Source organism: Apostichopus japonicus, chromosome 13 (genome assembly GCF_037975245.1).
Source record: "Apostichopus japonicus isolate 1M-3 chromosome 13, ASM3797524v1, whole genome shotgun sequence".
In the NCBI taxonomy this organism is placed as follows: Eukaryota; Metazoa; Echinodermata; class Holothuroidea; order Aspidochirotida; family Stichopodidae; genus Apostichopus; species Apostichopus japonicus.
In genome coordinates, this window is record NC_092573.1 from 17886729 (window position 1) to 17909678 (window position 22950).

General features: G+C 37.9%; 1 protein-coding gene and 1 pseudogene across 3 annotated transcripts in view; both read right to left on the reverse strand.

The window, feature by feature from the left end:
• Positions 1-4456, reverse strand: part of LOC139978289 (uncharacterized) — a 111605-nt gene extending 107149 nt beyond the window's left edge. Inside the window, exons 1-2 of one of the 3 annotated variants that reach the window (XM_071988354.1) lie at positions 4145-4456; positions 2886-3026 (exon numbers count right to left, since the gene is read on the reverse strand). The gene's annotated coding sequence lies outside the window, so the exon portion shown is untranslated. The remainder of the gene's footprint in view (positions 1-2885; positions 3027-4144) is intronic. The other 2 variants (XM_071988355.1, XM_071988353.1) reach the window with 2 other exon arrangements.
• An 8718-nt stretch (positions 4457-13174) lies between these two features.
• Positions 13175-22471, reverse strand: LOC139979029 (dual specificity protein phosphatase 3-like; annotated as a pseudogene).
• Positions 22472-22950: the final 479 nt, after the last annotated feature.

Below are 22950 nucleotides of genomic sequence, written 5' to 3' on the forward strand. Positions count from 1 at the left end.
CGACTAGCTTTGTTGAGACAGACTGCGGTGACTGGTCGAGCAATGTTGTGGTTGTTTCTTTTTTGTTAGTACTGCAACATAAACACTTAACAGTCTGAGTAAGAGTACTTCAGTACAACCAGTGGCCGAAACAGCATCTTTCACATCATTGGTCGATGCGTCACCTGATCGAGACTTTCTTGATCATACCGAAACAGTACACATTGATGTATTCAAGCATTTCAAATGCTACCATTAAGTCTCCTGTGACTAAGTTTTGAGTTCGAAAAAGGTATTAAAACCGATTTTATTGATTCTTCAAAAGCTTTACAGGCCTCGGTGGCTAACCAGATGATAAGAGTTAATGTCGTGAATAAAAGGCCATTAGGCATACATACCCCCGGCATACGATGTGTTGATGATTTCGAAAATTTTAGCTGTTCAATTTGAAATAAACATAAGAGTAGATGGTAAACGACAGCCAGCATTGTTGAATTTTGATAGCTGAAACAGGTATGAGCGGTAGAGGTGTAGGCATACGTAGGTGAAGGTGGGGGTTAGGGAAACAAGGGAGTAAGGAGAGGATTGAGTGCTATAAAAGTAGTATATCTGAAGATTTGGAAGGTAAGGAGAGGGGCGGATGAAGAGGGGGAGGAAGGAGAGGGGGCGGAAGGCGAGAGGGCAGAGAAGGGAATTCTTGTTGCAAAGTTTGAGATGCAAAATCGGTCATATATGAAAGGCTAAAGTTGCAGATTCTCCATAGTTGGGAATAAGTTTAGGGGACGTGTTTAAGGGGAAGCTGATCTAGACGTGTATACATTTATAAACAGATTGTGATTAAAGTATGATTTCTTAAGTAAGCCGATTACAATACCGTCTAAATGATGGTATAAACCTGCCTCAACACCGCGATGGGAAGGGTGGAAGGGTTAGCTCATCACATGTAACAGAGCCCGTCAACGGTGTTTGTCCACTTTAACGTGCGGTGTCCCTGCTATGAAGGATGTATTATCTTTGTCCATTAGATATGTCTTTAGAACAAGGTCACGTGATGAAAACAGACGCACGGATGTTGTTCGGGAAACTCAAGAGGCATTTATTACCCAGTTTTCGTCAACAGAATTTGTGATATGAGATTATGTGACATTTCTGAAAATAGTGACGTCATCCTTCAATTTATCTCAAGCCATGTTTGTCTGTAGGGCTTATTTTACACATGGACGCGCAATCTTTCCCAATTTGACTCAATTGAGTTTGAGAAGAAATCCACATTATAAAGTTTGCGAGGATACCGAGACGACTTACTGTGTTTACGACTTAACGGTAAGCTCCCACCACAAAGAAATGAATACATTTTTAAAAGGTTTCTTTGTTTAGTATCATCATATCAGTTTAACCCTTTAAAACAAAATCGAGTCATCTTGTCTGCAGGGCTGCAGACTATATATGGTTATATAGTTAAGTTTACAACAGTTTGCAGTAGCATATATATCTTGTCCTTACACTCAAGACGATATAATTGTTACTATTTTTTAGCAGGTGTTGTTAAGCTATAATAACCAGCTGATCGAACCCTTTTGAATGAGACGAATTGTATACATATCGACGGTACGAACAATATCAAAATATATAACCACTTGATTAAAAAAAACAAAAGTCTTTGAGGAAAGTACGGAAGGTGTGTGAAAATGAAACACGGTATAGTGTGATGATAAGCTGCTGGCAATACATGTTTGTTTTTGTGTCTATTTATCATTCAAAGATTCATAGATTCTACTGTTGAGTAAAGCGTGCGTAAATGTTAATACAACTTTGCTTTGATATCGATGCTATTAATAATGCATCCGGCTTGAGCTTCCAAATAATGACGATTATATGAGAGAAGCAACTTTCCCTGAAATTGCCTGGAGCGCTGAGTTCTTGAAGACAACTTCTCAATGTTACGATCCAAACTCAAGCAATTAAAGGAGGAAGGTAGGAAAGGGAAAAAGTCATTGCATGGTCAGTTCGATTCTTAGATGATCATGAAGTTTACCGCATACGTCAAGGTTACCACACAGTACGGTATTTATAACAGCTCCCTGCACAATCTGAATGATAAATCTTTGTCAGATTCATTAGGAATATTGCGTCCCGGTATAACATTATGTATCTTTATTAAAGTGCATTCGAAACAAAGTAAAACACCAAAGGTTATATGCAGTTGTATGTTTTTGGCTGATGAGGGTTAGGGACCCGCCCCCCCCCCCCGCCCCACCGAAGTTCATAGCAAAAGTCGGCGGGTGGGGTGGTGTGGGGCGGGGTGGGGTGGTGTGCCGGGGTAGGCAAAACGACTTCCATATATATGTCTTGTTACGCTACACGTACGTATAGCACATAGCATAATGCATACGGTAGCCTGTGGCACGAAATGTCACGTGATCAATTGCGCTATGTCCTCGCACTTCCGCTTTTGAGTGTTATTGTTTTCATTCAAAACTCGGGAATATAATTTAGTATAATGTAGCAAACGTTCCCACAGCATCTTTGTTAGAAAATTATAACTTGAGCGTGACTTCCAAATTGAAAGGTTTCAAACTATCAAGTTCTTACAATGAAATATTTTACCAAGTTTATTGCGCTCTAATATTAGAAAAATTTAAATCATACAAATGCGATGAAAGTTGAAACTTATTCTTTGTCAAACATTGTCAACATTGACAAACTTTCTGATATCAGAGTTGCAGAAGGGACACTATACGGCTAACCGTATTATAACCAGAGGCTCGGACACTACGGTTAACCGTATTATAACCAGAGGCTCGGACACTACGGTTAACCGTATTATAACGAGAGGCTAGGTTCAGGCTAGAGGAAGTATACCATTTACAGACATCGACGGAGAAGTGAACTGTTATGTCACCAACCTTTATGAAACTTTTCTTTTTCTATCATCAAGGTTTTTTCTAGTGAAGACCGTCCTTCAGTTTTGACTGTACACTTGTGGCAATGAAGTACACTAAACCCAAAGATAGTAGCTTCTGTTAGGGCTCGCTACTGAACTTCGTCTGAAACGGATAACATTTATTATTATGACCGTTAAAGAGCTGTGTCGATAGGCTTCTGGATACACATATATCATGAGGATAGACATATACCCGGTACATAGCAACATAAAGACAATATATCGATCAGTAAATCAAGGCCACATGCTAGACACGTTAGTGCATATTACCAACATTAATGATTGATTCACTGACTTGTATAGAAATCTCTCGAATGAATCACGTCTTAGCAGGGTACTAACAAATACTAGTCCTAGTAAACAACTTCCTGACATTTAGCAGATCATAGCTATGACGTCATCATCACCGTGACCCGTTGTATACCACACATCCTTACCCCTAACTAAACACACAGTGAGCAGAATTCAGTGCACATTTAAACCGTCTCATCCTTCTAATTGACCGTTACTTTCTTGCAGTCCACAAACTTGCTGTAACACGAACTTGCTTTGTCTACACAGGGAGTTGTTATGGAACAACTCCCTGGTCTACACAACCTCTCCCCTCCGCCCTACCCCATGGTACATAAAAGGACACCTTGGTAATATAAAAGGACACCATGGTACATAAAAGGACACCATGGTACATTAAAGGACACCATGGTACATAAAAGGACCCCATGGTACATACAAGGACACCACGGTACATAAAAGGACACCATGGTACATAATTGGACACCATGGTACATAAAAGGACACCATGGTACATCAAAGGGCACCATGGTACATAAAAGGACACATGGCTATATAACTCAGGTACTATTTCACATTAGCCCTATAACCTGCTATGTTCTTCAGTCTGGCTCTTCTAACCGTGTAGGGATTTAGCCAAATGTTATAAATATCAGAAAGGTTTAATATATATATATATATATATATATATATATATATATATATATGTATATATATATATATATATATATATATATATATATATATATATATATATGTTTTTTCTCATTTTAACAAAATCACGCAAGTACAGGTTCCCCTAATCTTCCTCTTTGTACGCAAATTGTCTAGTCGCTGTGTGTAATATTTTAATACTAACATTGCATAGGGGTCCTAAAATACTAAGTTGACATCTTTAAAAAAAAAAAGAAAAAAAAAGAATATACTCACGCGGTCAGGTAATCAAGGATGAAACAACCACTCTGAGTTAATTAACTTAATTATAGCAGAATTCCAGAACATAAATTTTAACGAATGAGCGTGTTCTCTAATTCACCTTTAATTCCGTCAAGCATATATGTAATCCATATTCAACGACGAAAGTAGCAGTTTTTACTCTCCTAGCGATCTAACCATAGAAAGGCACAATATCTTCAAACGCGAAAGAGAAAAATATTTCATCCGTCCGATTCCTCTGTCGATAAAATGACTCCCGTTAGACCGCATTCATCTATGTGTTGTATTAATGGGTCAGTGCAATTATGTGGAAAAGAAACAGACTTTTTGACAGATTAAAACAAAACACACGCGAGAGAATTCAAACAAGCAAGTAGAGGTCGCTGGTCTAGAAGTGATTCAGACAGAATCTTGTGCCGGTGTGTCAAGAGAGAATACCCCCCCCCCCCCCCTTAGTTCATACTTATTGTACAATCGGGAATATTTTAATTAAGCTTGTAAAACCTCGGGAGATATTCGACACTCGTGTAGCATAGCTTAAACGACAGACACAATAGGTAGGCCTACGCTAATGGAATTTTGTCCCTGAAATATAGCAATATCTAGATTATACCTTCAGGATTTGAGACTAGAAAAAATAAATACTGTGTTCCTAGTAGAGTCACTTAATTACTTATTGTATGATTTGGTAGCAGTCCTATCAATCAATTGTCTGTACAGAAATAGAAATCAAAAGAAATTTAAAATTCCAACATAGTTAGCAGTAAACCAGACATAGTAGAAATTAAATCCGCCACAAGTCGTGAAATTCTACTCTAATCCTTCGCGGATGGTTTACACTAGTTTAGAACATCCCCTGGAAAAGTGAGGCTGGGAGGGGGTTCAAGAGAGTTCCAAACCAGCTACAAATCTAGATACAGTTATTATAAAATTGTGGACATAACAGTAAATTAAGATGTGGAATGTATCGACTTGACATGATTTGATGAATGTCGTCTGAATCAGCTCCATCGCGATCAGGTGAGTTGTTTTTCTTGCATTGTGTACGGCTTACTGGTGCAGGGCAAGTTGGTAAACTTCAGTCAAATTTCAAATCACGAGATATATGGATATAAAAGCATTCTTTCACATTTATAGGGATGTGGAAATACAGATATTACATCTAAATCATAGTATCATTTCTCATTCAGAGTTTATGCAAAAATATACATAAAAACTATTAAAGTCTGGCTTTAATTTCGAGTCATGTTGTAACTTTGATATTGAATGTTGTGCTAGTATTATGCATGATTGTTGCTATGATAATGCATGATTGATGTTATGATTATGTATGATTGATGTTATGATTATGCATGAGTGACCTTCTCTTGTTAGAGGACAGTGACGACAAAAACGAGTGCTCGATACTTCTCATCTCTCCATCAGAGTTGATCACTTTCGGCTCTTGTCTGAATGCATCATGGTGTTTTGCGTCATCATTCTTCGCTTTTAGATCCAACATTCCGTTACATAAACATATCTGTTTGATGTCAAAGTGGCTGTGTTTATTGCTGTATGCGTCCATCGAGAGACAAACAATCATAAGAGGGTTAAAATGCATGGCATGGGGGTATATAGTATATCATGTCAATCCATCCTGCCCCCCCCCCCACCCCGCTCTGCTCCCTCTGGAAGCGAAGAAATGGGGATAATATGACATGGGAGAGTTGCAACCAAAACCAACCACTTCTGAGCAGGATTCAGGACGGTGGTTCTCACTTTCAATCACATTGATTGTATCACATACATCACATACAATCAGATATGGTATTCTCATACCATGTAATGTAACAAAACTGCATTGATTGTATCACATACATCACATACAATCAGATATGGTATTTTCATACCATGTAATGTAACAAAACTGCATTGATTGTATCACATACATCACATACAATCAGATATGGTATTCTCATACCATGTAATGTAACAAAATTGCATTGATTGTATCACATACATCACATACAATCAGATATGGTATTCTCATACCATGTAATGTGTATCACATACATCACATGCAATCAGATATGGTATTCTCATACCATGTAATGTGTATCACATACATCACTAATCAGATATGGTATTCTCATACCATGTAATGTAACAAAACTGCATTTGACATAACTGCAGGAAATGTTCTCGTAATGACAATAATGCTCAGTATCTTTCTAGTTAAAGATAGTTATAGGCCAAAGGATGTAGCAACTGCGGAGAAGGGAAATATCGGCCCCAATGTAGTTTTGCACTACTCTGGTATGCGAATGCATGAATCCTTGGATTTGAACACTCAAGATAAGCGCCCTGCCGTGTCTAGTATGTACTTTATGTGTATATAAATGAGATGATTATTATTCTGTTTTGCCTTTTGCTTCAGCTAATGGTTTGCCCTGCAGGCACTCGTTTAGAAAACTAATCGATAAACTACTAGTTTATGGTGTTTTTGTGAGCTCTAAACATCTGTTGATTTAATTTAAGTAGTATACTGAAGTACTGTAACGAGTTAGGCTAAATTCATAACTAAATATGAAGGGTTATTTTTTGTTCTCTCGCAAAGTTCACAGCCTGCATGAGAATGTACAGAAAAAAATCATTTTGTATACAGATGAACATGCACGCCTATTTCTCTTTTTTTTTTACTAGTTTTTTTTATGAGAGTTAAAATATGGTCTATTTTGCCATCCTGGTCATTTTCAAAAGGGGTAGGCCATTGTCACTGTTTGGACTCAATGTAAACCAAAACTTTTGACACGATCAAAGATGTTTTGATAACTTTCACAGTTTAAGTCGAGAAAGTTTGCTGTATATAAATTATGAATCATGTTTCACGCTTTGTATATCAAGGGGAAAATTGCCATTATTCTTCCAAGCCTTAGAATTGCCCCATTTAGCACTAATAATGCCTCTATAGGCAGGAAAGGAGAGGGATTAAAATGTTTAGAAAGCAAACAAAAGCCAAGGTGATCCCCCTATTCATTGGTTTCATCTAGAAGCTCAACCTGAATGAAGGTTAGTAGGTCACTTAAAATTTAACTTTCTTCTTTTTAGCTAACTTTCAAACAATAGCAAGTAAAATTATACACAGTCGGTTTGTCTGAACTGTTAGACGAAGGTAATTAAAGGAAGCGTCCTTCCCATGTGGCAAGCCGCAAAATTTGTCTGATGAGGTTTCATTTAAAGTCTTTCAAAGAGATAAAGTAAGTTTTGGACTTCAGTTTCTTTCTCTGTTTAATTTCCAAGTAAATAATTCTGTCAACTGAGAACCTTTTGTTTGACGTGATGTACAGGCAACACTAAATGAGGGTGGTGGCACCCTGTCAACTTCCCCCTCCTCCCTTTGGTCCTCTATTCAAATTTGTAATCGTTACGAAGGCAACTTACGTCATCATCAATAATACAAGCGTATACATATTGCGTAACATGGGGGAGGGGAGGGAGGGGAGGGGAGGGCGGTGGAGGGGAGGGTAGGGAGGGGTGGGAGCCAACGAGAGAAGGGGTAAAGCTCCATTCTTTAACTGGATATCTTAATATGCTACGTGTTAATTTCCAGGTGCTTAAATTAATGCGCTTTTATGTACTTTGCAATTATCCCCTCCTACTTACTTTAATAGCGTGTTTGACCTGGATCATTAACGAGTCAAACGAGAGCTTGCCTAAGGGTATATATCCTTTATTTTAATGTTTGACCATTATCCTCAATTACTCTTTTAATTTGCCAGTTGCACGCTTTTTTTTCATGGCAAAGCGGGTTATGAAGCGAGGGATTGGCGAAAACCATTGGAAAAATCTAAACGAAACCCCCCTTCCTCCCCTCTCCCACTTTCCCATTTACACATTTACCTCCCCCCTCGGCTAATGGTACAGTCACTGCTGGTTGCATTTCAGAATACCGTTCTGCATTAAACAGTTCTTGTCCGTCCAGGACTCAGTCCGTGTTTGCAAAACATCCGTCTTGTTGCTATGGATTTGGTCTAATTGGTTGCTATGGATTTGGTCTAAACCAGAGCTGTAGATAGCCAGCTCTGCGTGATATATGTAAAGTACGCCCTCTTTTTTTTCTGCTACTGTGCGTGATGTTGGGAGTCTAGCGCTATCTAATTCCGGCACATCATTTGAATCCACGCTAGCTTATTAATACCGGGAGCCCATATAGGGGTTGGCAAGGTAGAGAATGTGACCACTTTCTAAGTATACTATGTTTTCGAATGAACGTAACTGGAGGCCCGCCGGGCTTCCCCAATTTTTGAGGTAGAACTATTCTTCTCAGCTATGATATACCCCATGGGAGCCCGGTCTATATGGTTGCCTTGTTTAACCTTCTTGCACCAACTGAACCTCAGAAAGTTAATTTTGTTTGGCCCCTCAGATTTGTCCGTACCAGTCTGAATGTGAGGTTAACCGAGTCGTTTGGGATATTATATAGTAGAGAATTGGCCGGTAGGTAGAAGGGAGGGTTAGGATTAGGACAGGTAGGGTTTGTATTCGTATATATGTTTTACTTAATATACTAACGCTTTGTTGGTGTGGAAATACCCTTGGTTTTTCTTTACTGCCGAAGTCGAACTGTATCCATGACTAACAGTAATACTTTCAATCAGCGTAATACTTCAATCAACTACATACTTCAATCAACTACATACTTCAATTACTTCAACTACTACATATATAGTATAGGCCTATCTATATATATCTATATATATAGACATATATATAAAGATATATATATATATATATGTGTGTGTGTGCGTTTGTATATATACGGTTTATATATATATATATATATATATACAGGTGCGTATCCAGGGGGGGGCGTTGGGGGCGCGCGCCCCCCGGGTAAGAAAAAGAGGAGAGAAAAAAAAGAGAAGAAAAAAGGAAAAAAGAGGGGAAAAAAGAGGAGGAGGAGAGGAAAGAAGGGAAAAGAAAAAGAAGAAAAAGAGAAAAAGGAGAAAAGGAGGGAGTAAAAGAAAAACGCCAAGACACCGGGGAGAGAAAGAGGAACAGTGACATCATTACAGCGCTGAAGGGTAGCCAGTGACGGATCAATGATTTCGTAAAAGTGTGACTCACCCTACCCCTTACACCGACAACTCCATTTTTTGACGTTTCCATTTTCCTCTCTCACTAATGATCTATATATGTACTATATATGGTCTATCATAACGCGTGTGTAGAATTGTGCTATGAAACCAACTGTGGCTGGTCTCGAACTCGACCGTGTCGTCGGGGAACATGACGCATTTTGGGATGGGGGCGACCGCCCGCCCCCCCCCCCCCCCCCATTCAGCATTTTTTTAAATGATATCGCTAAGTAATTTCAAAATAGAAAGTGCTTAGAGGCAACTTACAAGGCCTGGGAAGTGTCATTTCCAGCGATCTGGGAGACATTTTCGGCCAAAATTTGCTTGTACGCTTCGCGCTAACAAATGGTCTTGGGTAGTGCCATTTCCAGCGATCAAGGAGGCATTTTCGGCCAAAATTTTCTTGTACGCTTCGCGCCAACCTATGGTGGCGCTACGCTTAGATAATTTGCCTACAGGCTTCGCCCCTCCCTTGGCAAATTCCTCGCTACGCGCCTGTTCGAATTTGTAACGCAAACAGCAGATATCACATCATATCAGTGAGCATGAAAATGGCGTTCCAGGATGAAAAGCCTCAAAACTGTCCGAAAAATAACCAAAAATTTTCGCGCGCGAAGCGCGCGTCCAACGTGTTCATGTCAATATCATATAAGCAAGCATCCAACATTACATCGCATGCCATCATGTACCGTACGGTCCGTTCAAATTGCGCAGTATTTCGCGGGATGATAATGTAAACAACGACATGTCTCATGTAGATGTATAAAAAGCATGGAGGTCCAATTATGTCAAAACTCTCTTTTACATTAGTAATGGCGAATTAGGGGCTGCACCCCCGCCGCGCAGTGGCGGAGCGTCCATACGGTCGGGGGGGGGGGGGGTGGATGCCCCCCCCCCCCCTGACGGACTCAAATGGACTGCTGGCGCCTTTTTCAGCTCTTTACCACTTTTTACTTATTCTAGATTATTAACTTTTTTATTGCGCTCTCATCTACTTATTGACATTTCTCACATTTTGTTGCTGTCATTTGGCGATGACACCTTATTCTTCGTTTATCTGCAAATTAGCCAGGCCCGGAAAGGGTCATTTCCGGCGATCTAGGGAGTATCTTTATTCAAACATTTTCTGTACGCTACGCGCCAACCAGTGGTGGCGCTCCGCTTAGATAGTGTCGAAAGCGCTCCTACAGACCATTCTCGCCACTCCTGACCAATACCCCTAGCTCCGCCACTGCCGCCGCGCCTCCTACGCCTATGTGTGTAGTGTTCGCTCTCGGAAATATCTGCTATTTTTTCATTTCCTTCAACCAAGTTTTATAATAGCCGTTATAAGAGGTTTTAATGTTTGTACACCAATAAATTAACTGTGTCGGAATTTTCGAAAATTTCTGACCAACATTCTGCATCACACTTCCCTCTAATCGTGCAATTTTGACCGGTCTGTTAGGGGTTCAAGGAAGTTTTTCTATATTGGTTGTCCATAGATGAAATTTTGTACAACATTATGGGTATGTTTTCAAGTGAGTTTATTCACGAGAAATGTGAATTTTCAAATTCTGAACAAATATGGGGCTTAAAACCTTGAAAAGTGGGGCTGACGGGTATTGCGGGCCGCGACGTAGAATCACCTACAAAAGCAAAGATCCACAGGACATGCGATGAGGTCGAACATGATGTGTGCCGGGTTGACAAACTTCAAAAAGGTTATGGATGGAAAAAAAAACCTATTAGGAAATACCTGGTTCTCAGGCAAAAAGTGTACATCTGGTTGGTCATTTCAAGCCCGAGAAGTGCCGTTTCCGGTGATCTGGGGGGGGGGGGGGTTTCAAAACAAGAAATTTTCTTGTACGCTGCGCGCCAACCGATGGTGGCGCTCCGCTTAGATAGTAATTCGCGCCCCCCGGGTTTGAAAATCCTGGATACGCGCCTGATATATATATATATATATATATATATATATATATATATATATATATATATATATGTATATAGACATATATATATAGATATATATATAGACATATATACAGGGGCGGCGATTTGTTTCAAATATTGGTGGGGGGGGGGGGGTCATTTGCTTGGGTACAGGCGCGTATCCACGATTTTCTAACCGGGGGGCGGGGCGAATTACTCTCAAAGCGGAGCGCCACCATTGGTTGGCGCGCAGCGTACAAGAAAATTTCTGGTTTTGATAGCCCCCCAGATCACCGGAAATGGCACTTCTAGGGCTTGAAAATGACCAACCAGATGTAAACTTTTTCCTGAGAACCAAGTTTCTCCCAAAAGTTTTTTTCATCCATATCCTTTTGCAAGAGTGGCCACTGCGCATCTGGCTGTCTTATAAACTATGAAAGTTTATATTGTCCATCAGTTCAGTTCGTCAAATGTATTTAAGTCCAGATATTGGACAATAAACAAGAACCATCCTACTGCCAAAAAAACTTTTAAAAAAACTACTTTAAAAGAGCGCTATATTTTTGTCTTTCTGATATAATATGTAAAAGAACCTGTAAAAGAATTCAAACAGGAAACAACATCTGCTGATAATATGATATCATCTGAAAATGATGAAACTGGCAAAACATTGCCCCAGATCGCAACTACGGACCTTCAATTGTTCAAAAATATCTCAAAGGGGGAGGGGGACACCCCCTTCCCTTAGACCCTCTCACCCAGGGGGGCGTTGGGGGCGCGCGCCCCCCGGGTAAGGAAACGAGGAGAGAAAAAAAGAGAAGAAAAAAGGGAAAAAGAGAGGGAAAAAAGAAAAGGAGGAGAGGAAGGTAGGGAAAAGAAAAAGAAGAAAGAGAGAAAAAGGAGAAAAGAGGGAGTAGAAGATAAACGCCAAGACCACGGGAAGAGAAAGAGGAACAGTCATAAGCACAGCGCTGATCCATATTATATACACAGTGTAGCCAGTGACAGATCGAGGATTACGGAGGGGACGTGCGCCTCACCCTACCCCTAACACCGACAACTCCATTTTTTGACGTTCCATTTTTCTCTCTCACTAATGTTTCTATATATATATACTATATATGGTCTATGATAAAGCGTGTGTGTATGAACGCCTTAAAACAATTATGCTATGGAACCAACTGTGGCTGGTCTTGAACTCGACCGATTCGTCGGGGAAATGACGCATTTCGGGAAGGGGGCGACCGCCCCCCCCCCGAGCCAATTTTCTTTATGATATCGCTAGTAATTTCAAAATAGACAATGATTAGATGCAACTTACAAGGCATGGGAAGTGTCATTTCCAGCGACATGGGAGGCATTTTCGGCCAAAATGTTCTTGTACGCTCCGCGCCAACTCATTATGGCGCTACGCTTAGATAGTTTGCCTACAGGCTTCGCCCCTCCCTTGGCAAATTACTCGCTACACGCCTGTTCGAATTTGTAAAGCAAAGAGCAGATATCACACCATATCAGTGAGCATGAAAATGCATGTTCCATGGATGAATAGCCTCAAAACTGTCTATGTGTGTAATCAGAGGCGTAGGAGCCCAATTGGATTTGTGGGCTGTAACGACTTGCCCGAAAAATATAACCAACATTTTTCGCGCGCGTTCAACATCTTAATGTCAATATCATATAAGCAAGCATCGGTCATTACATCGCATGGCATCGTGTAGATGAACCATCTATTATCCCTGTCATTGATCTTCAAGACAGACAAATTGTTCATATAGACATTGACCTGGAGGTGGTTCCCACAGAGGATGATGAAGAAGCATACTTGTATCAATTGATTGTTAAGCAGAGAATGCTCCCGAACACTCATATTAAAGGAATAATGAAGACAACTTATATTATTTATTAACTTCAAAACTATCTAATACTCAAATTTTAAGTTAATCGCTACCCATATGACTGAATATGCTGGCTTTGAAAATAAGCTCCCAAACCCTCGCCACAGAACACTGTGTGCCGTCATTGATTATGTAATACCCTTAAAGTTGCATATCGATGATGTCAGAGTTGAATAACTCTCTTTGAAGCGGCAACATTAATAGACCTTTCAGTTCATTTTCCTTACATTTAGATTACGTTTGGAAGTAGTTTCAATCCGGTCAAGACAGTTAGGGGCGGGGGAGGGGAATAGTTTAGCTTTGTTAGTAATCATTGTACATTACTCCTCATTGGTATGAGATACATTTGTGTTTTGATTTAATGAAAGTTAATGAGAAAGTTCTGTGTTAACATGCTATCAACTGTCTAACTCTAGGCTAAAGTTCCTTGACATGATAAAAACTTTGTAAGACAGAGAGATTTGAAGAAGGTTTAATCTCGGTATAAAAGTGTATGGTTCTGAACTCTGAATATATTTTTGACTATTATTCTAACTGTATCTTGCTAGGCTCTTAGGGATATAGAGAACGTAGGATTTAATTCACCATGGGTTCTGATTGATTTCTAAGAAGTTACTTTACATCACAGCTGGTACCCGATCTTGAAGTAGTTGCATTTTGTGTTCACTTTTGAGCTTGTTTTATTTGCTATGTCCATACACTGTGTGTAGGTTCTCTTAAGATATTTCCTATTAGGGGTTAGAAGTTCATGCAATCTTTTGGCATAAGCTTCTTCCTCTGCTGCATGGGACCATGAACATACCTGTTGTATCTATCATTTAGATTTCCAAATCAGTTGATAGTTTAAAGGGTGTGAAGAATCGCGCACTAAGGAACGTCTCATGCCGGTAATCTGACCTAGTTTCGAATGAGGTGTAACAGAAGTGTTAGAGTGTTAAAGTGTTGGACACCACCATCGATCCCAGAATTACACACACAGCTTGCTACTGTCGGTAATTAGACACTAGTGTACAGTCAATACATACAGCTACGGTCAATACCCACAACACAGTGTACATAGCAGCGAGGACATCTCAGGTCTAGATGAAAGATAACAAGGTATCACGTTTCATTACTGTCTGCATTTTGTAGCGACAACGTCATTTGCAAGCAACGGAAAGTTAACTTTTTTCAGAGCCCGGCACGCGGTTTGGGGCAAGTCTTCAATGCCTTTAATTGTATTTTCTGCCCATATTTATATTTCCTTGTGATTTAAATAGTGAAAGTGGTTACATCTTTGTTGTTTTAACCAGTAAAATGCAAAGTTGTGTACTATTGGTAATCCTTTAACTCTTTCTACAGTATTACTGATTGTTGTCCCTTCAAACATAACGTTTTTAAAACATTTTGAGAAGGGCATAGAAATGTTATTGAATAATGGTATTGTAAAACGTTATTTATAACACTTTTTAGATATCATATTCAAACATAAAAACGTTTTAATAACATTGTCGTAATATTTTTTATAAAATATTTTCTACAAACATGAAAATGTTTTGAAAACGTTTAGAGGAAGGCATCAAGAAGCTTAAAAAATAGAAAATATATCTATACTGTGAATGCTAGAATCTTAAATCAGTATAATTGTGTTCTCCAATACATCGCAGTTGTTAAAGTGATATATATACCATATCTGCTATTGCTATTCATGATATAGGTATGCTTGATTATTGCAATTAATTGTCATGCGAAGTTGATTGTTTCTATTATTATTTTATAATTTTCTTTCATGAAATTTCGCATTATTCCAAATTTTCCACATTTGAATAAATAGTTTTCCAATAACAACCTAGCTGGTAATTTGTCACTTTCTTTCTGATGTCTTTGTGTCAATTTGTGATGTTACAAAAACAAAGGGAATAAACAGACAAGATACAAGTCAAATATGCGTGGTGTTAAAATATACTTAAAGATCACAGTACTTCCTTGTTCATTTCATTAATTTTAAAGAGCAACCACCGATTTCTCCACTATATTCCAGAGCATCGAATACCCTCCAACCCTTCTAGCATTGGCCATCTCATTCATGCAAACTGCATTCCCTTTAAATTGACCTTTCATTCCAACATGCCTGTCACCTTCAATCTTTGTGAATTACTAAATAATGCAGAAGTAAAATTTCCCCAATCAAACATAGATGCCTAAGACATTTGTTTGCAGTTTATCCAGAGATATGAACTAACTGATGGTCACTCTGGAAGGCTGTTCTATGATAGCATAGTGTGTTGATAAGTTGTAAGTTAGTGTAGTAATAGATTTTTGAAGAGCCTACTTAGTGTGCAATTTTCAGAGTTTTGACGAGTAAATCAGTGAGCAAAACGACAATTTTCAGAGTTCTACAAAGTGCAAAACGACAATTTTCAACGACAAATATCAGAATGACTGAAGGTGTTCAAAGACTTTCTAGCAATGTTTTGGTGCATGAGCATGAAGATTCCGCATGAGAGTTGGCATATTGATTGGGAATTAATCAGTGGGTGTGCAAATGAAGGGGGAGGGGTCCACCACCTAGGAATGTCAGACAGGTGAAATGGTTCACTCGAGGGTATTTTGCATTCAGCCGGGGAGGAATTGGTATTTTACTACGGGAGACGACTCCTCTCAATATTTTTAAAATTGCACAAAGCATTTTATAAGAAAAATCTAGCTTTAAGGGCTAGTTATGAAAACCTGATTCATAGTTTAACTATGCCTAAGAATGCACCATATACGTCTAGTTTTCCCCATTACATAGGACACAGGTTAGGTTAGCCGGTGGCCTACACAATGAATGAACACTATCTGCTTTGACTTATGTTTAAGAATTATAAACAGTGTTAATATATTTCCTCCAAATATTTCACACAGCGAAACATGATCCAAGAAAGACGTTAACTATGAGAAAGTTGATTAAATATAGTTGTATGAAGCATCTTTTACAAACTGTAACACTTAAAGTAGTATTTACAAGATTTCTTAAAGTAATGGAAAAAAGCCATCATATACACCCATAGAGGAGTATTCTGTATTTACACTAACGATATTGAGACTTACCAGGTTATCCCAACTTTGTCATTTCTCCATTATGTAAGAGTAAGGGGAGAAGGAAAGTTAAAATTAATAGACTTTATGGACCTCTTTCACTCTCATTATCTAAGAAATTTCCTCACTGGAAGAAATACACATAGACACAACACGTACAAAAAATGTTCATGGTCAGCATTGGTGGTAACATAAATTCAATAACATATTAGCACTGTGGCCTGAATCATGAGCGAAGACTTAGTGTGATTTGAATACCTTATCCGTGTGTAACTCACAGGATTTTTCCCTTTGATTCGGTCGATTACATGTCTTTTCTCTAAGCCATAAGAACAACAGCAACACACTGCGGTAACATATTTTTCTATTAACTTTAAAAGGGCTTTAAAGGCCTCCTGGCAAAGGGGTGGGAGGGAGGCAGAAAGATGTCCCCTCTCTGGGCCAGGTCTTTTACCATTTGCAACCTGTGCATTGGACCCACTGCATACAATGGCACTCATAGTTATTGTTACTTACAATTTACCCTCACCCACCCCATCCCCTCCCTTCCACATTGAGAGGCAAATTGACAACCATGGCTTGAAGACGATTTCACACATACGTATCAGCCTCCACAAATCATATTATATTTTCCAATTACTGGTTGTTTTACAGGAATTGGAAAACAATACCTCATCCATACTTCTATGTACCAGGGGTGGATCCAGTATTTAAAAGAGCAAGTGTGTGACCCTGGAGACCTGAAAGCTGACTCTAATGTAGGAATTTTCTCATCAATTTAAAATGACTGAATACTTAGTATAAGACATAGAACATTACTTTACTTCCTTAGATAAAGCACAAAATGCAATGGTAAAACCAAGGACCTCAAATGACATGTTTACACTGCACACCATAAAATTTTCAAAGACAAATGGTATTGAAATACCATATCAAGAATAGGCTTCTCTCTAAAGTCACTTTTAAAGAAGGATGTGAACTAGTGGACACTTGTATATCATGAAAACAAGAAAACACAGACAAGCTGTGGTTACAGTAGATCAATTGACTGCTGCTTCCAATTTAATATTTTCCTCTAAATCTTCCATTCCTTTTTGCCTGTGAAGCTTTTTGTTCAATTTGCAAATCTGCGTCAAGAATCCATGATTGGGTCCAATTTCTCTACTTGCTCAAACGAACCCAACGGCAGCCTGTGCAGTCATCCCTCTCTTGATCATGAGGTAGGCAATTACCAATGTAGCTGATCGACTGTAACCTTCCACGCAATGGACCAGAACTGTATCTGGACAAAATCAGAATAGGATGGTAAACAAATTAATACAAAACTTGTTACATCTGTGTTATTTCTACTGAATCTATCAATTTTATTCACATTTATGATACATGGATGTCACATGAAACTCTTCAGATGTTAAAATTCTTTTTTTCCAATGATACAATTAGAATGCCTCCACAACTGACATGACGACACTTTTTTGATTCCTTGCTGGAGGCAGAAGGAATCTATGCAATGGTGATGGTGTGTGTGTGTGAGTATGTGACATTTGCTTGTAAACACCGTAACTCAAAAAGTTCATGGTGGATTAACTTATTAAGAGACTATTCTTTTCTGTGGAGTTCCATGATCATTTGGGGTCAACAGAGGTTAAAATACTTAGTTTGTTGGTCCACCTTGGTGAGTACATGAGACCTATTGAAATTAGTGGAGGACAAAGGTCATTTGCAGTCAACTTTAAGTCAAAGTTTGAAAATCTTGTAAATATGATAACTCAAAAAGTACACCTTTGTGGAACTTCATTCTTTAGTATGTAGATCGAGCGTGGTGAGTGCAAGACCCTATTGAAATTGGTAGAGGTAATAGGTCAATTGAGGTCAACAGGGAATGTTGAATTCTCCAATGCTATGATTTTCTTTTGGGGAACATAGTTTGGCCAAATTCAGTTCAGTTTTGTGAAGGGGCTCTGTAGGTCTTCAACAAAACCTACAGTCATCCAGGAACTGAAATCTGCTTCAAAGAGTTGATAGTGTTGCTGAACACAATAACGCCCTTATAAGTTTTAACCCTCTGAGCTTCAAGGGGTCACCAGGTTATCTCAAATGGTGAGGAAATTGGTTATTTTTCTCTATGATTTATACAAGATGACTTTTGCAGTAAATGGTGACAAATATTTCACAGAGTATAAACAATGTCCTCGAGCTCTCATTTATTAATAACAATTATTAAATGGATGGTTGCAAGGTGGCAGAGCTGATTTGCTAGCTCAAAATTGGTAACAGAAAATGTCCTAGCTGATCTATTCTGGTTCTCACCTAATTCTTGGACAAATTTTCAACTCACAATGCTCTCCATTAGTCAGATATAGTTATTTGGAATTTTTAGCAAATTGTATGGCAAGGAATGACAAAGCCAACTGGTTTTCTGGTTAATATTGTTGTAATCTCATATGATCATACCTTGAAAAATTACATATTTATTTCAATAATTTTAAAGAAGAAAAACGCAGTTGTTCATGTATGTCATTTTATGTCATCTCAGATTATTTGCAATGAAGTCTTCTAACTAATATGAATAAACTTCAATACTGTATTCCAAAAGAACAGAAAAATCTACGAGACTGAGAGATGGATCAATATGCTTGGGTCCCCGAGCTCTTTTTAATTTCCTTTTAAATGTCGCACTCTATTATTCCTATTAAATAGAAGCAATTTCAACAATGATATTTAACCCTAATGCAGTTTTGACAAGCCATTTCCACAAAGAACTAATAAGATACTTATCTAAACTCTTATATCAGGGTTGATGTAGAACTACACTTTATTTGGACAGTTCAGAGGCAAGTTTTTAATTGACATGTAAGGAATATCCATCTAATGATCTTGGTAAATGCCTACTCTCTGTTTTTCAGATATGCTCTTCAGAATTTTGATTCATTGTTCTGCCTAAAATGTGGACACAAGGTAAAAACAAATTTGAAAAATAGAGAGACCAAAAGCCGTAGGCTTAGTGATTCTCTGCCATGTTTTACAGTAAATATGAAAACATTTAATTTTCATCAAGGCTTTATTTTTCAGTTATTGTGTTAACAAAGCTTTTGACTTTGACCTCTGCTGAACTGTGACCTCCCAAAAAATCACATGGTTCTTCTACTTAAAAGTGGAAAATGGCATGCAAGTCATTTTTGCTATGCAAGTTACACTATGATACTAACAGGCCTAAGAGAGTTTCCTTTACAGCTTGATTTCACCACAGATTTGTTATATAATCTAGCCATACTCACAGTCTCCATTAAGACCATCTGCTATAAAATCGGCAGCCATGTCAAAATGTTTGGACATGTTGGTACTTTCATGATCACTGCAAGTCAACCCCAAATACTTAATATTCAGATCCTGTGGAAGAAACAACAAAAATGAAAGGGAACATGTCAGGAAAAAAATTATACACCTCCAAGATGTCTAGACCCATCAAATCTTCTGCAGACCCAGCAAATATTTTGCAGACCTGTTAGAAGTCTGAAAGTACCTTAAAGCTTGTGGTATCACTGCCACATTTGGCATAGTCTTGGTCAAGACATTCGTCGAATTATACAACTAACTGAGGGCGCCCTTCCATTAAGCTGCTTGTCATGGGAATAAGCTTTATCAGGTTTTGACAGATGTTCAAAAGAGGAAGTGAGGGCCCACTCATTTTAGTTGTAACAGGGAAAGTAATGGCAGAATGCCAGTGTCTTGAACAAGACTACATTCTGTTCAGTCTGCAGCAAAATGTGTGAAAGTTAATCCTTGGTCAAGGCTGACCTTGGTACCAGATAACAAGTTGGTGATTTGCCAGAGAGCATTTTAAAAGATCTACAACTATGTGAGGTGGTCATTGTAAGACTCTTAAGGCTATTAACCAGTATAATTGACATTAAGACAAAGCTTGTGATGCATTATGGATATGTTTTCATCAGAAGAAAATGCTTTAGTTTTGTGATCATCCGTGATTAATAATTATTATCTACTTCCATCAAAGCCAACAGAGCAATAGAAAAGAGAAAAAGCCACACAATCTATAAAATAATACCCTTAAATATTACTGTTTGATTCGACTAATTATTGATTTATCACAAATTTACAGATAAAATACATAAATTAAAACCTCAAAATTCATTTCCATATATTGTTTATGTTGTACATTGTTCAAAACACATCAAGGACAAATGGAATTGAATGTTATCCAAGGTGTGTCCTGGTGTTATGTGAAGTTAGAAAACAAGTTTTCTGAGTTATTAGCATTTATAAACATTTGATTAAACTTATCGGCTAGGAGCCGATGTCTGCACCAAACTAGCCTTCAAAGATATTGCCAACCTCCCCCCCCCCCACCCCTCCCCTGCATTGACAAGACTTTTGAGCATGAAAGAGTTAGGTTATCTCATTAACAATTTGTGTGCTTTAACACGCTTTAAAGCTTCAAGAGAGCTTGGAACCTGAAACAGATATAGTTTGCATCATAAGAACTCAATTTTTGTTCTTGGACTATGACAATATCATGACTAAACTTCTATGCAAACCAAGGAAAGTAATGACAAATAGGTTATCAAAAGTTACAGGGTAATCAGGATTTTTACCATTATTGTGTATACCATGTGGAGGTATGTATGAGGTATTCAGATACTGTACTGCACATGATCAATACCAGAACAAGGTTCCTGTTTGGAGTAATGGGTCAATATCAAAATATCACATGTAAGAGCAGAAATACTGCAGTATTGTGCATGTAATAAGTCAATTGCATACAACAAGAATGGTCCTTAATAGTAGAAGGAAAAGTGATTATTCAGAAATGTTGTAAATAGTAACCTTGTAATAATCTGTGCATCTGTGTCAACATGCATACATTTCTTCCCCTTGAGCAGCATTCAGAATATGTGTGATTCCAAGCTTCTTTAAAAGAGATTTGTCAAGAGCTGGTGACCTGTGCCAGAGAACTTTGGATAAACAAGAATGACAAAAATTATGCCTGTACTGTAGCAATATACTGCAAGGATACAAAATATGGAGCATCTTTATTAAATTAGGCCCACAATACTGTTCTTCATAGATAGTAACTGCAATTAATTAGTGCAGGTGGACCTTGTATAACAATTATTATTATGTCAGAATTAGAGGCACAAAAGTTTCCAAAGATCAATGATTGAAATCAATTTTCGCTGTTTAGGGATAATAAAGTCACTTTGGCTAGAGTTAGGAAATTCCATAGAACTTTTCAACTTGATAGTGTTATGCTAGATTTCAAGATAAATTCTATAACGTTAACATTTTATGATGTAAATCACTTTTTTGTTTGTCACCCTCTAAATTTTTGGTAACACTGCATGGCTCTTTCAAGTTGTTTATTAGTCTCATCATCAGATATGTACAGTAAGTTCCTATTGCTACTATAAGTACTAGCATGACCATAGAAGTACTACCTTGACAAAAGATATTCGCCTTGGGGAACTCTTTATTCATGAACATTCAGTCTTACCATCAAAGTTGGGTAAATAATATTAGACATGAACTTTATTTCTACATTTCATTATGGTAAGATCCAGCAGTACTTAGCATTATGGTCCACAAAGTTTACAGCAAGACATGATTTTATGGTATTGTACATGACAAAGACTACTGTAGCAATGTTTTACCTATCATAGGAAACATCAATTGCTGATTCACCTAATGTGGACTGAAACTGTAAACACAGAGGGCTAGAGTGAAAAAGGACCCATGCAAGGTCACAGAACACAATTATAGTATAAACCATCAGTAAAATGTTTTCAGGCTCAGGTAACATATTTCAATTTATTCAATATTTTGATATATTGTGAACAGAGAAAACCAACAACACAATCATTTCTCCAAGTGTGAACATAAAATATTAAGTCTGAATGGATAACAAAGCAACTGCTGCCTCATTGCACTCTAAAATATGTAAGAAACATATCAGTAAAAATTCCATTGTATTCCAGAAATCATACTAGGGTACTTTCGCTAAACAAAATTTACCTAGTGTACAAGGTGACTGATTTTTCCAAAAACTAGCTGTAGGTTATCAGAAACCTACATACATGTAGGTAATTAAGATCCCATTTTTGCTTGAAATGTTAATTGTTTTGCCCAATGAAATTAAACTTACAGATAAAAGAAAATTACAAAAGAAAATATGTTTACCTGGACCCTATGAAGAGGCCCTTTGTGATTTCATCATATGATCTTGATGGCATTAAGAAAAATCCTGACTCTGCTACAAGAATACCTGACAATTCCTTCTCTGTGCAAAGAGGAACTTCATTGTCTGCTTTTGTAGCCATTCTTCAACTGAACTTTGTCTGCAGATTAAGATGATTGATTAAAAGAGAAATAAATCATTCTTGTGATTACAAAGTGAAAGCCAAAAGGAAAAGAATCTTACTGTACAAGTACTGTGCTTATAGTCTACCTCACTAGTAGCCTACTGCTTGTTCAACAGATATTCCATTGACTGAAATTGGGTAATAATAAACATTTATGCTGGATATTGTCTACATCTGAGAGATAAAACCACATCATCAAAGCATTTGTACGGAAAGCTATGAATTTTTTTAATTCATTGATATTTTGTGAATACATCTGGCAACATTCATGTGATTGATTTTATCAAAGCAATTCAATTGAAGACAGTTTTGTTTTTCATTACAATATATTGAATTCTTATTTTCTTATCTTTTTAAATGGGTTTTGATGGAATTCTTTAACACAGAGAGCATTGCCAGCTTTAATAGCAAGCATTCCAATGGTATCACATCTTCAG